The sequence below is a fragment of the Carlito syrichta genome, unplaced genomic scaffold (genome assembly GCF_000164805.1).
Source record: "Carlito syrichta isolate Samal-C Ts95f unplaced genomic scaffold, Tarsius_syrichta-2.0.1 Scaffold241276, whole genome shotgun sequence".
Taxonomy (NCBI): domain Eukaryota; kingdom Metazoa; phylum Chordata; class Mammalia; order Primates; family Tarsiidae; genus Carlito; species Carlito syrichta.
Genome location: NW_007185372.1, coordinates 3,509 through 14,132, shown reverse-complemented (window position 1 = coordinate 14,132; position 10,624 = coordinate 3,509).

Genomic DNA, 10,624 nt, shown 5'->3' with positions numbered 1-10,624 from the left:
TCGCCCAGCTGATTTTTTGATTTATTGTGGAGATGAGGTCTCGCTGCCCAGGCAGGTCTCGAACTCGCGGGCTCAGGCAGTCCACTCACCTCAGCCTCCCAAAGGTGCGGGATTACAGGCTGAGCCACCGAGCCTGGCAAGAACTAGATTAAACACAGTTCCCTAAACCCCACCCTCTCCACTAAAACATTATCTCTGTGCATGCCAGACTTTCCAGTTGTACTGGTTTCCTAATGTTGCTGTAACAAATTACCATAAACTTAGTGGCTTAAAATGACAGAAATGTATTCTGTTATAGTTCTGGAGGTCAGAAGTCTGAAACTGAGGTGTTAACAGGGTTGCATTTCTTCTGGAGGCTTCGGGAAGAATGTTTCCTTGTCTTTTCTAGAGGCTGCCTGCATTCCTTGGCTCTAGATCCCTACCTGTATCTTCAAAACCATCATTCCAACCTCTGCTCTGTTGACCCATCTCCTTTTTCTGCATTTGACCCTCCTGCTGCACTCTCATAAGGACCCTTGTGATTACATGGATCCCAGCCAGATAATGTAGGATAATCGCCCTATCGCAAGAACCTTAACTTAATCACATTTGCAGACTCTTCTCAAGTAAAGTAACATTGGGTGCAGGGGGAGGTTATTCTGACTGCTATATCAACTGATAATGAAACCATTGAAAAAGCATGGGTTTAAGCCATTGTTTGCTGGCTTTTCTGTAACCTGCAGGTGAAAGCATCTTAATAAACCTCAGGCTGGGCGCGGTGGCTCATGCCTATAATCCCAGCACTTTGGGAGGCCAAGGTGAGAGGATTTCCTGAGCCCACAGGTTCAAGAACAGCCTGGGCACCTTGGTGAGACCTTATCTCTACAATAAATCAAAAAATTAGTCGGGTGTGGTGGTATGCGCCTGAAGTTCCAGCTACTTGGAAGGCTGAGGCGGAAGGATCACCTGAGCTCAGCAGGTTGAGGCTGCGGTGGCCAGAAGCATGCCACTGCACTCCAGCCTGGGCAACAGAGTGAGTCTCCAACTCAAAAAAAAAAAGAGAGAGGAAAAAGAGATAAACTTCAGTTGTCTATAAAATTCACAGGTACAGAATGTTGATATGCTATGAAAGTAAGTCACTGTGTTAAACAATGGCTGTTGTAAATCAACATGTGAGTTCTGATGTGAAGTAAGGCCTCTTCTATCATAAGAACTCGATAAATCCGTGGTGCTAAAAAAAAATAAAATTTGTGTTGTTTAGAAGACCGAAATCAACACTGTCATCTTCATGGATGAAGGATAGTGATGGATCAGTCCATCTGGAGGCTGTGGCATATACAATGTCACATCTTTAAGCAGGGATAATTACAGTACTTTTAAAAGTTGTATAGCATTTACAGATCATAAAGCATGTTGACATAATGATATTGTTTGCTCCTCACCCCAAAAGAACCCCAAGAACTACTGTTTTACACATGGACAACCGAGTGAGGCTCAGAGAAAACTTTCTCAAGATGCCACACCACTGAATAGCAAAGCCCAGACTGGAATCCAGATCTTTTCATTCAAGATCCAGTTTTCATTTTTGAATTTATATTATTGAAAATATCACCTCACTCACCTATCTAATGAAGACTCTTCTACAAAGTACACTTCTAAAAACAAACTCAGATGGGAACAAACTTTAAGTATGGTCCATCCATCCATCCATCCATCCATCTATCTATCCATCCGTCCATAAAGCAGCATGAATCAGAAAATCTTTAATATATATATTTTAAATATATTCTATTTTTTAAAAATACGCCCACACACTGGCTAAGTTTCTATAAACAGCTTTAGCTTAGAGAGAAATTTTATGACTGACTCTTAAACACTTAAACAGAAAACACTAAGACTGTCGTAGCTAGTAAACAAAAGTATTAGTTCTAAAAACAAAAAGCTTAAAATGTACAGACTTCTCAAGCACTTGGTTGCTATACACTGTAGGTATTCTAATGGTTTATTTTACTTTTATTTGAATTTTTAGAGGACTACTATGCTTCTGTGTGGATCCTGAAATGCCGTGATTCATCTGAGGCTGCCACAGCTGTGCAGCTCAGGGATGCGCATGCAAGGTGCATGGCTACCCTCTGTGTCATGTGCATTCACTGTCTTCTGCCCATCACATACTGCAAATCACGCTAGCAGAGCATCCTCATCCACCTCAACCCAGGGAGAGCTGTGCCATGAGACTGAGGTCAATAAAGGGATTACCCTTAGTCAGAAATTATTTTTTCTGCATTAAAGTAAAAAAAAATCTTCATGATGAGTTTGGCTACTTTTATACCATTACCTTTTGCAGAGAAACCAAAGCACAAAATAAAGAGTATTTTGAGGCTATTTAATAAGTAACTTAGCAAACTCCAGTCAACACTTTCCGACATGCCTAAAAACACTGGAGTTAAATAGTCCTGGGATAGTCAGGGTTTTAAGTTCCAACTTGACCATGTGTTGGCTGTTTGACTTTAGGAGACTTGCTTAAGCCTCAATTTCCTCGTGGGTAAAAAAGGGACAGAACCAGGACCTGCAGCATGTTGTTATTGGAAGACTTAGATGCGATAAGCATACAAAGAAGTTAGTGCAGCCTCAGAAAATGATAAATAACAGTAGCTATTTTTGTTATTAATAATTAATCACATAATGCTCATCAAATTCAATATTGGGCCAGTGGTTGCTGGTGTTGGAAGAAGGCTCCTTTGTTCGTCCCCAGTAAGCTGCCAACTGGGATGAATTTGTGGAAGGCTTTGTGGTACACATCATTGTACACTTGAGATTAGATGGAGTTCCACTCACTCAAGGCATTAGGTCACACAGTAGTACAGGAAAAAGACATTTTTATTAAATCACTCTCATCCTCTGACGAGCATTTAAAATGTACCTCTGTCACTGCTATTCAATATAAAACCAACATCTCTTTTTTTCTGTCTAACATTTGCTGAATGTCCACTGTGCCAGACCCTAGGCTAAGCTTAAGAAAAAGATTCTCTTGCAAATAATTAAGACAGTGGTAAACCTCTGGAAGGTTCATTATCTGTGACTCCCTTTTTGTTCCCTTGTTTTAATGATATTCTTGATGGGGAAACATAGCAAAGACTAGGAACAAACCGCTACTTTCTTCAATGGCTTTATAATACAAGTAACAGGAACAACCAGCAGGCCTCTTCCTACTCCCACTGCTATAACTGGGCTACAATACTTTCTTTTTCCACCAAACTAAAATAAAATTTTAAAACCAGTAATAAGCTGAGTTCGGTGGCACACATTTGTAATCCCAGCTACTTGGGAGGCTGAGGTAGGAGGATCACTTGAGCCCAAGAATTTGAGGCCAGCCTGGGCAACAAAGTGAGACTCTGTCTTGAAGAAAAAAATTCTAATAATGTTAGGCAAGTGAACTTCAAAAAACAGAGAATGTGTACAAAAAAATGTAAAGAGTTGGAAGCCTCATTTAGACTAGACCTTTCTTTAGCTGGAACCCACTATCCCACAGTGCAGTTGAATCTCAGATCTTAAATCTCAGTTTCTGAGTTGCTCTGAAAAATACTGGTGCTAATCACAGACAGGAATATTTCCTTTGGTCCCAGTTGATGGATTATGGGGCTTGAATGATATATCAGGATTTACATTTGGCTGGGAGTAAAGAAATACTGAATAACATTGGCTTATTTGGGTTTATTTGTTCTCCCCAAATTAGAAGTCTGGGGTTAGGCAGCCTGGAACTGGAAAGACAGTTCAAAGGTATTTATTCCACCGTCCTCATTGTCCTCAGGATCACAAGAAGGCTGCTACCCCCCAGATATTTCATCCACATCCTGGATAAGGACAAAGTCAAAAGTACTGTCTTAGTGAGGCTTTGTCTTTTTATTCAAGAAAGGGTTTCCTTCCTAGGGACCTCTCACAGGCCAGAACAGAGCAAAAACATAGCCATCTCAGCTGTAAGGGTGCGAGGACATAAAACATTTTAGCTTAGCACAAAGCTACCCCAAATAAAACCAGGGTTTCCTTAACACAGAATGGGAGAACCGGAAGAATAGTAGGATAGATAGTTAAGAGAATTTGCCATAAGTGATAAGAGACTGTGGCTTAAATTGATGATTTTACTGTTGGAAAAACATGAATTAAAATGACAAATGAATATTAACAATTGAAATGGCTTTGTACTGGTTGGTAGTTAATAGTAATAACTATAATGGCATCCAGGACTTATTCATATAGCACTTTTCTCCGAGGATCTCCATATGCTTTCTACCCATATTCACTTTTCTCACAGAACTAAATGAGAAATTTTCCTGAGAATATTGCATAAAGTAAAGAAAAGAAATACAGAAAATGGAACAATAGAATGCATGCTCGTGCCCAGTGCCATCTGAGTGTGATCACCTGCATGGTCTCCTTCATCCCTCCCAGGGACCCTGCAAGGCTGATAACCGGGCTCAGGTTCTCGCTGTACATGGGGCAGCCTTGGGTATGAAGAGCTTGGAATCCAACGCTCTCCATACCACATTTCACCTTTTCACTGTCTTCTCACATCTCTAAGACTGAGAGGGGCCAGATGCCTGTCAGAAATGGAAGTCAAATGGGTCAGAGGAACTATGTAAACTCAGGGATTAAGAAAGGTTATAAAGGCTTTTAAAGGTTGTTCAAGAGAAATGCAGTCAGAGTCTAGTTAGGTTCACCAAAATGGAGTATGCTGAACCCAACAGACTCTTCAATAACTCAGTTACTCACCTCTTTTCAAAGAGGCTCATGAGCACAGCCCTTGTTAGTAGTACTTACAGTGAAACGAAAAGGCCTCAACATGTAGCGCTTGACATACCAGGATCAGTGCTAGAGCAAAAGAGGAAAGGAGGGGGAAAAGAAGGGAAGGGGAAGTTTTGATCACCATGAGATCTCCCAAAGATTTAGATGAAGTCGAACCATGTCACCTAAGATATTATTCCCTGTGATTCAAATATAAGTTCACGGAAGAGTAGCTATGCTCCAAGGAAGGAAATTAAACTTTCAGAGAACATGAATGTAATATATCCAAAACCAGAATATATTCAAACTTGATAGGGTACCATATAGCCATTAATTAGCATTATAATTTTCTCTTGAATGTATAGAGTTTTCTTTTGTTTTTTTTGAGTTGGAGTCTCACTCTGTCACCCAGGCTAGAGTGCAGTGGCACGCTCACAGTGGCCCCAGTGTCAACCTGCTGGGCTCAGGCAATCCTTCTGTCTCGATCTTCTAAGTAGCCGGAACTACAGGCTCACGCTACCATGCCCAGCTAATTTTTTGATTTATTGTAGAGATGAGGTCTCGCCAAGTCACCGAGGCTATTCTTGAACCTGTGGACTCTGGCAATCCCCTCATCTCAGCTTCCCATAGTGCTGGGATTACAGATTTGAGTCACCGTGCCCAGCCGAATGTATAGAGTTTCTAATTCAACCAAAGCTTAGTTTCAAATCTTTAACTGTCTTGTAGTCTGAAAAAAAAGTAGTATTACAACATTATTACTAAGCAAAATACTAAAACACAACGGAAGCTATTCTCTGAGCATGTAGACAACTCCATTGCTATTAAGAGAGCTGAGCACACACACATTTGGGGGAAAAGCACTTGATAATGCCTCAGCACTGTAAGAGATGCGTTAGCTTCTGAAGACTAAATAAGAAAAGCAGAGACTAGTTAGATTCACAGTTTTCAAATATGTTCATGTCCAATCACTTATTTATTTTGTATTAATTTTAGTGAAAAAATTACCTCACATGAAATGGTTGCATCACTGATGGATTAGATCATAACACTCCTTTCAGAAAAGCAAAGATAAGTTTAGTAAGTGTAAATAATATACTAAATAAGGGTTCCCTTTCTCAGTCAAGAAAACACGTGAGTTAAACCAAGTATGGAGTGTTCTGGAGTCAGTTTCATAATTACTTCCAATCCCACAAGTAGAGCAAAAATCCTTTATAGAAACCTTTTTTTTTGAGTTGGAGTCTCACTCTGTCACCCAGACTGGAGTGCAGTGGCATGCTCCCGGCCACCGCAGCCTCAACCTGCAGGGCTCCGGCGATCCTTCCGCCTCAGCCTTCCAAGTAGCTGGAACTACAGGCGCACGCTACCACGCCCGGCTAATTTTTGATTTATTGTAGAGATGAGGTCTCACCAAGTTGCCCAGGCAGGTCTCGAACCCACAGGCTAAGGCTATCCACTCACCTCGGCTTCCCAAAGCGCTGGGATTACAGGCTGAGCCACCGAGCCTGGCCAGGAACTTTTCTCTTTTCACAAAAGTTCACAATTATGTGGTCGGGTACATATTTACTCACTACTAGCTATGCAGATCATAGTTCTCAAAAACAAATACATTTACTCTCTCTGTGTTAAGACTTCTCTTTGGAGAAGAACGGGTGTGGTCCTGGTGGAGGAGGGAGGACTTTCAAGCTGGAAGAGGTCTGGTAATTTCATCCAAGGCCTTCATTTTAAGAAAGATAGAGAAACAAGTATCAGTTCCATTTACTGAGGGATATCTGCCTATGTTATGATAATGAATATACTTATTTTACTGTGGCATGGGTGTTGAGGAGGTTGACAAGATTGTAATTGTATTTTACTGAAATGGGTTTAAAATTTTTTTTGTTTGTTTAAAATGAACCATCTCCCTGTCCCCCCAAAAGTAAAACTTTTTTCCTCCAATGGACAAAGACTTGGGCCCTCTAATAGCTTCACAAGAGTTGGTTTTTTAAGACCTGAAAACTGATTGGGTGACATTTAATCTCTGAGATTAAAATCACTTGGTGAATATTGTATTGTTCCACTGCTCTCGCTGTCATTTTGGCATTTGGGACCTCGCTCTGCTGCTTCTGCTGGCGCACTTACCAGCTAATGAAACCTAGCCCAGGAGCAGCTGCCTGAATCTATGTCAAACTGCATCTGGCACCCATCTATCTTCCAGCCATCTAAATTCACCTCGGAAATCATACAAAAGCAGCCACACCAACACACCAGTCTTTGTTTCATCAAGGCTGTAAAGCAATGTTAGACCTTCTTTCTTTTTTTAATTTGCTACATATTTTAAAGTGGCAGTTTTTGAAAGGATAGGGGAAAGTATTTTTTAAATCCTGAGACTGTTGAAACTTAAAAATATCCTATAAAAATTTGGTAGACTGTTATTAGCACAGTTTGGCTGAAACAGTACATTGAGGGGCTTGCCAGTAGAGACACAATGCTGCCGACAGATCCCAGACAAGGACGGCGAGTCTGCTTAAAATTCTTGAGTTGTCACGGTTATTAAATATGCTACACCACAAAACCTTCCAGTACTCAAGGTTTTCTCCATATCAGCTCTGTGGAATTAGCAGAAATGCTGATTTTAGCAGGGAAATTATGTACATGTATATTCAAGGGACATTATTTTCAAGAACACTTATATGAGAAAAAGAACAATTTTCCTGAATGGGGCATATATATATATGTGTGTGTATATATAAATATGCATACATATATAATATATACACACATATATTTTAAATATATAAAAGATGTACTCTTTTCTAAAAAATTTAAGTAGTTGGATCACTCTGTAGTAAGTGACTTTTCTCCTGCCCTTCTGATGATAACGGCCTGTATAAGGTGATACTATTTTATTTAACTGCAATGGCTAAGGCTTTTAAGCCTTCCTTTGAGATAGTGTTTTACCTGCATCCTATACTTTTTTTTTTTATCATGGGATTTACACTTACCATTTGAACTCCCCCCCACATACACCCCCGAGACAGGGTCTCACTCTGTCGCCCAGGTTGGAGTACAGTGGTGTGATCCTGGCTCACGACAGCCTTACCTTCTGGGCTCAAGTGACGCTTCTGCCTCAGCCTTCCTAGAAGCTGGAATTATAAGTGCGTGTTACCACGCATGTCTGATTTTTTTATTTATTTTTTAATTATAAAGATGTGTGGTACAATTCAGGGTTAGGTACACAAACGTTGATTATGCAGGTACCCTTGTTGATTTTTTTTTTTAAGAGACGAGGTATCTCTATGTTGCCCAGGCTGATCTTGAACTCCTGTGCTCAAGCCATTCTCCCACCCCAGCCTCCCAAAGGGCAAGGATTACAGGTGTGACCCAATCAGGGCCACGAACCTTTTTAAAATACACAATTCGACAGCTTTAAGTTCCTTTACAATGATGCACAACCATCACCATTATCCATTTCCAGAACTTTTTCATTTCCCAAACAGAAACTCTGTATCCATTAAATAATGATTCTCCATTCCCTCCTGCCCCCAGCTTTTGGTAAAATTCTATTTTATATTGTCTCTGAATTTGACTATTCTATGATGTAAGTAGAATCATACAATATTTGTTCTTTTGTGTCTGATTTATTTCATTTAGTTTATCTTCCAGGTTCACACATATTTCATCATGTAAAAGAATTTCATTATTTTTTCAAACTAACTAATATTCTATTGTATGTATATATCACATTTTGTTTATTCATTCTCTGTTGATAAACATTTGGGGTTGTATCCACATTTTGGCTATTGTGAATAATGCTGCTGTGAACATTGGCAGGTGAATATCTGTTTGAGTTCCTGCTTTCAATTATTTTGGTATATATCAGAAATGGAACTGCTGGATCATATTTTAATTCATTACTTAGCTTTTTGAAGAACCGAAAAAATAGCTTCTTAAAACCTATCTTTTAAAACTGAATTATGTCCTTGTAATGAGCCAAACATTAGTTTAATGGCTAAAATCCTTTCTCTCTGACGTGTAGAGGCCCCCAATTGCCTCCACATTGCTAAATTCAGTGGTCAATTCTCACACCTTGCCTTAATTGACCTACGTAGTTGATCAGCTGACCACGCCCTCCTCCAGGAAACGCATGTTCACTTGGCTTTCAGGACCCTACACTCCTGGTTTTCTTCCTCTCTCACTGACCATGCTACAGCCTCTCTCAGCTGCTTCTTCTCCCTCTCCCTGGCCTCTGCACTCTAAAAGGTACCTGGAGCTCAGTCCTTGGCCTTCCTCACTGTACTCCTCTCTTAGAGATCTCATCCAGATTCATGGCTTTAGATATCATATAAATATTGTCAACTTCCAAATGTATATCTCCAGCCTGTATTCCTCTCTTCTGAACTCCAGACTTGAATCTCCAACTGCCTATTCAACTTCCCCAGTAAATGTCTCAAAGTCAGCACCTCAACTTCCCCCCAAAGCTATCCCACAATTTTTTTCCACCTCAGGTAATGGCAACTCCATTTGTCCAAGTTCTCAGTTCTGAAGTCTTGAACCAGCATTGATTCCTCACATCCATTTTGGCAGGAAATACTGTTGGCTCTGTCTTAAAACCTAAACCCAAATGGGCCATTTCTCACGACTCTAGTGGCACCACCCTAGTACCAATCACCATTCTCCCTCAGACCAGGGTCCTGAAATATTTTCTGAAGTCCTCTTCCTTACTTCCATCCTCATTCCTCTACTGTCCATTCTCAACACAACAGCTAGAGGTATTCTTTACAAAATGGAAGTCAGATCATGCCACTCTCCTATTCCAAATCCTCCAGTGGCCCCCATTTCACTCAAAAGAGAAGCCAAAGGCTCTCTAAGTTCTACACTCTGTCCTTCTAACCTCATCACCAAACTACTCTCCCTCACTCATTCTTGTTCCACCAACATGGGTTTCACCTCCTCACGAGTCTTTCTCACCTACCTCAATGCCTTTACCCTGGCTGCCCCTTCTGCCTGAAATTTCTTGTTCCATATATCTGCATGGTCCTTCGAGACTGTTTACAAATTATACTCTCTGTCTTCAAACTCTGTTTAAAATTGCAGTTCACCCACTCTTACATGCTTTCCATTTCCTCAACCCCAAAACACTGCTTAACAATTTTTCTTCCATAGCACTTATCACCTCCTAACATATTGTATAATTTATAAATTGTTTATTAACTTCTGCTCAGTTAAATAGTGAGCTTCATGAAAGACAGGACTTCCTGCCCTCTTCCCATTCTTGATTTTGTTTACCATTGTCTTTCTAGTTGCTATGGACAGAATGTTTGTCTCCCCCGCTCCCCTCACTCCAATTCATATATTGAAGCCCTAATGCCCAGTGTGATGGTATTTGGAGGTGGGGCCTTTGGGAGATAATTAGGTTTTGGTGAGGTCTTAAGGGTGGGGCCTTCGTGATAGGACTCGGGCCCTTATAAAAAGAAAGAGACATGAGATACTGCCCTCCCTCTTCCCCCCTCCTCCCCTCCCTGTTTGCATGTGTGTGTGTGTGTGTGTGTGTGTGTGTGTGTGTGTGTGTGTGTGTCTGTGTTCGAACCAAGGAAGGCCATGTGAAGACATAACCATGAAGAGGGCTTTCACCAAGAACCAACCATGCTGATACCCTGGAACTGTCAGAAATAAATGCTTGTTGTTTAATCCACCCAGTCTGTGGTAATTTGTTATAGCAGTCTGAACTGACACACCAGCACTTAATGTCTACCATAAGGCAGATGCTCAATAAATAGTTTTTAAATGAATAGGTCAGCATAGAGATGCCCTTAATTTGGGGATGTACTGTCAGTTATGGGTGTCCAACATGGCTACTTTCTTTCTTCTTTTTTTTTTTTTTTTTTTT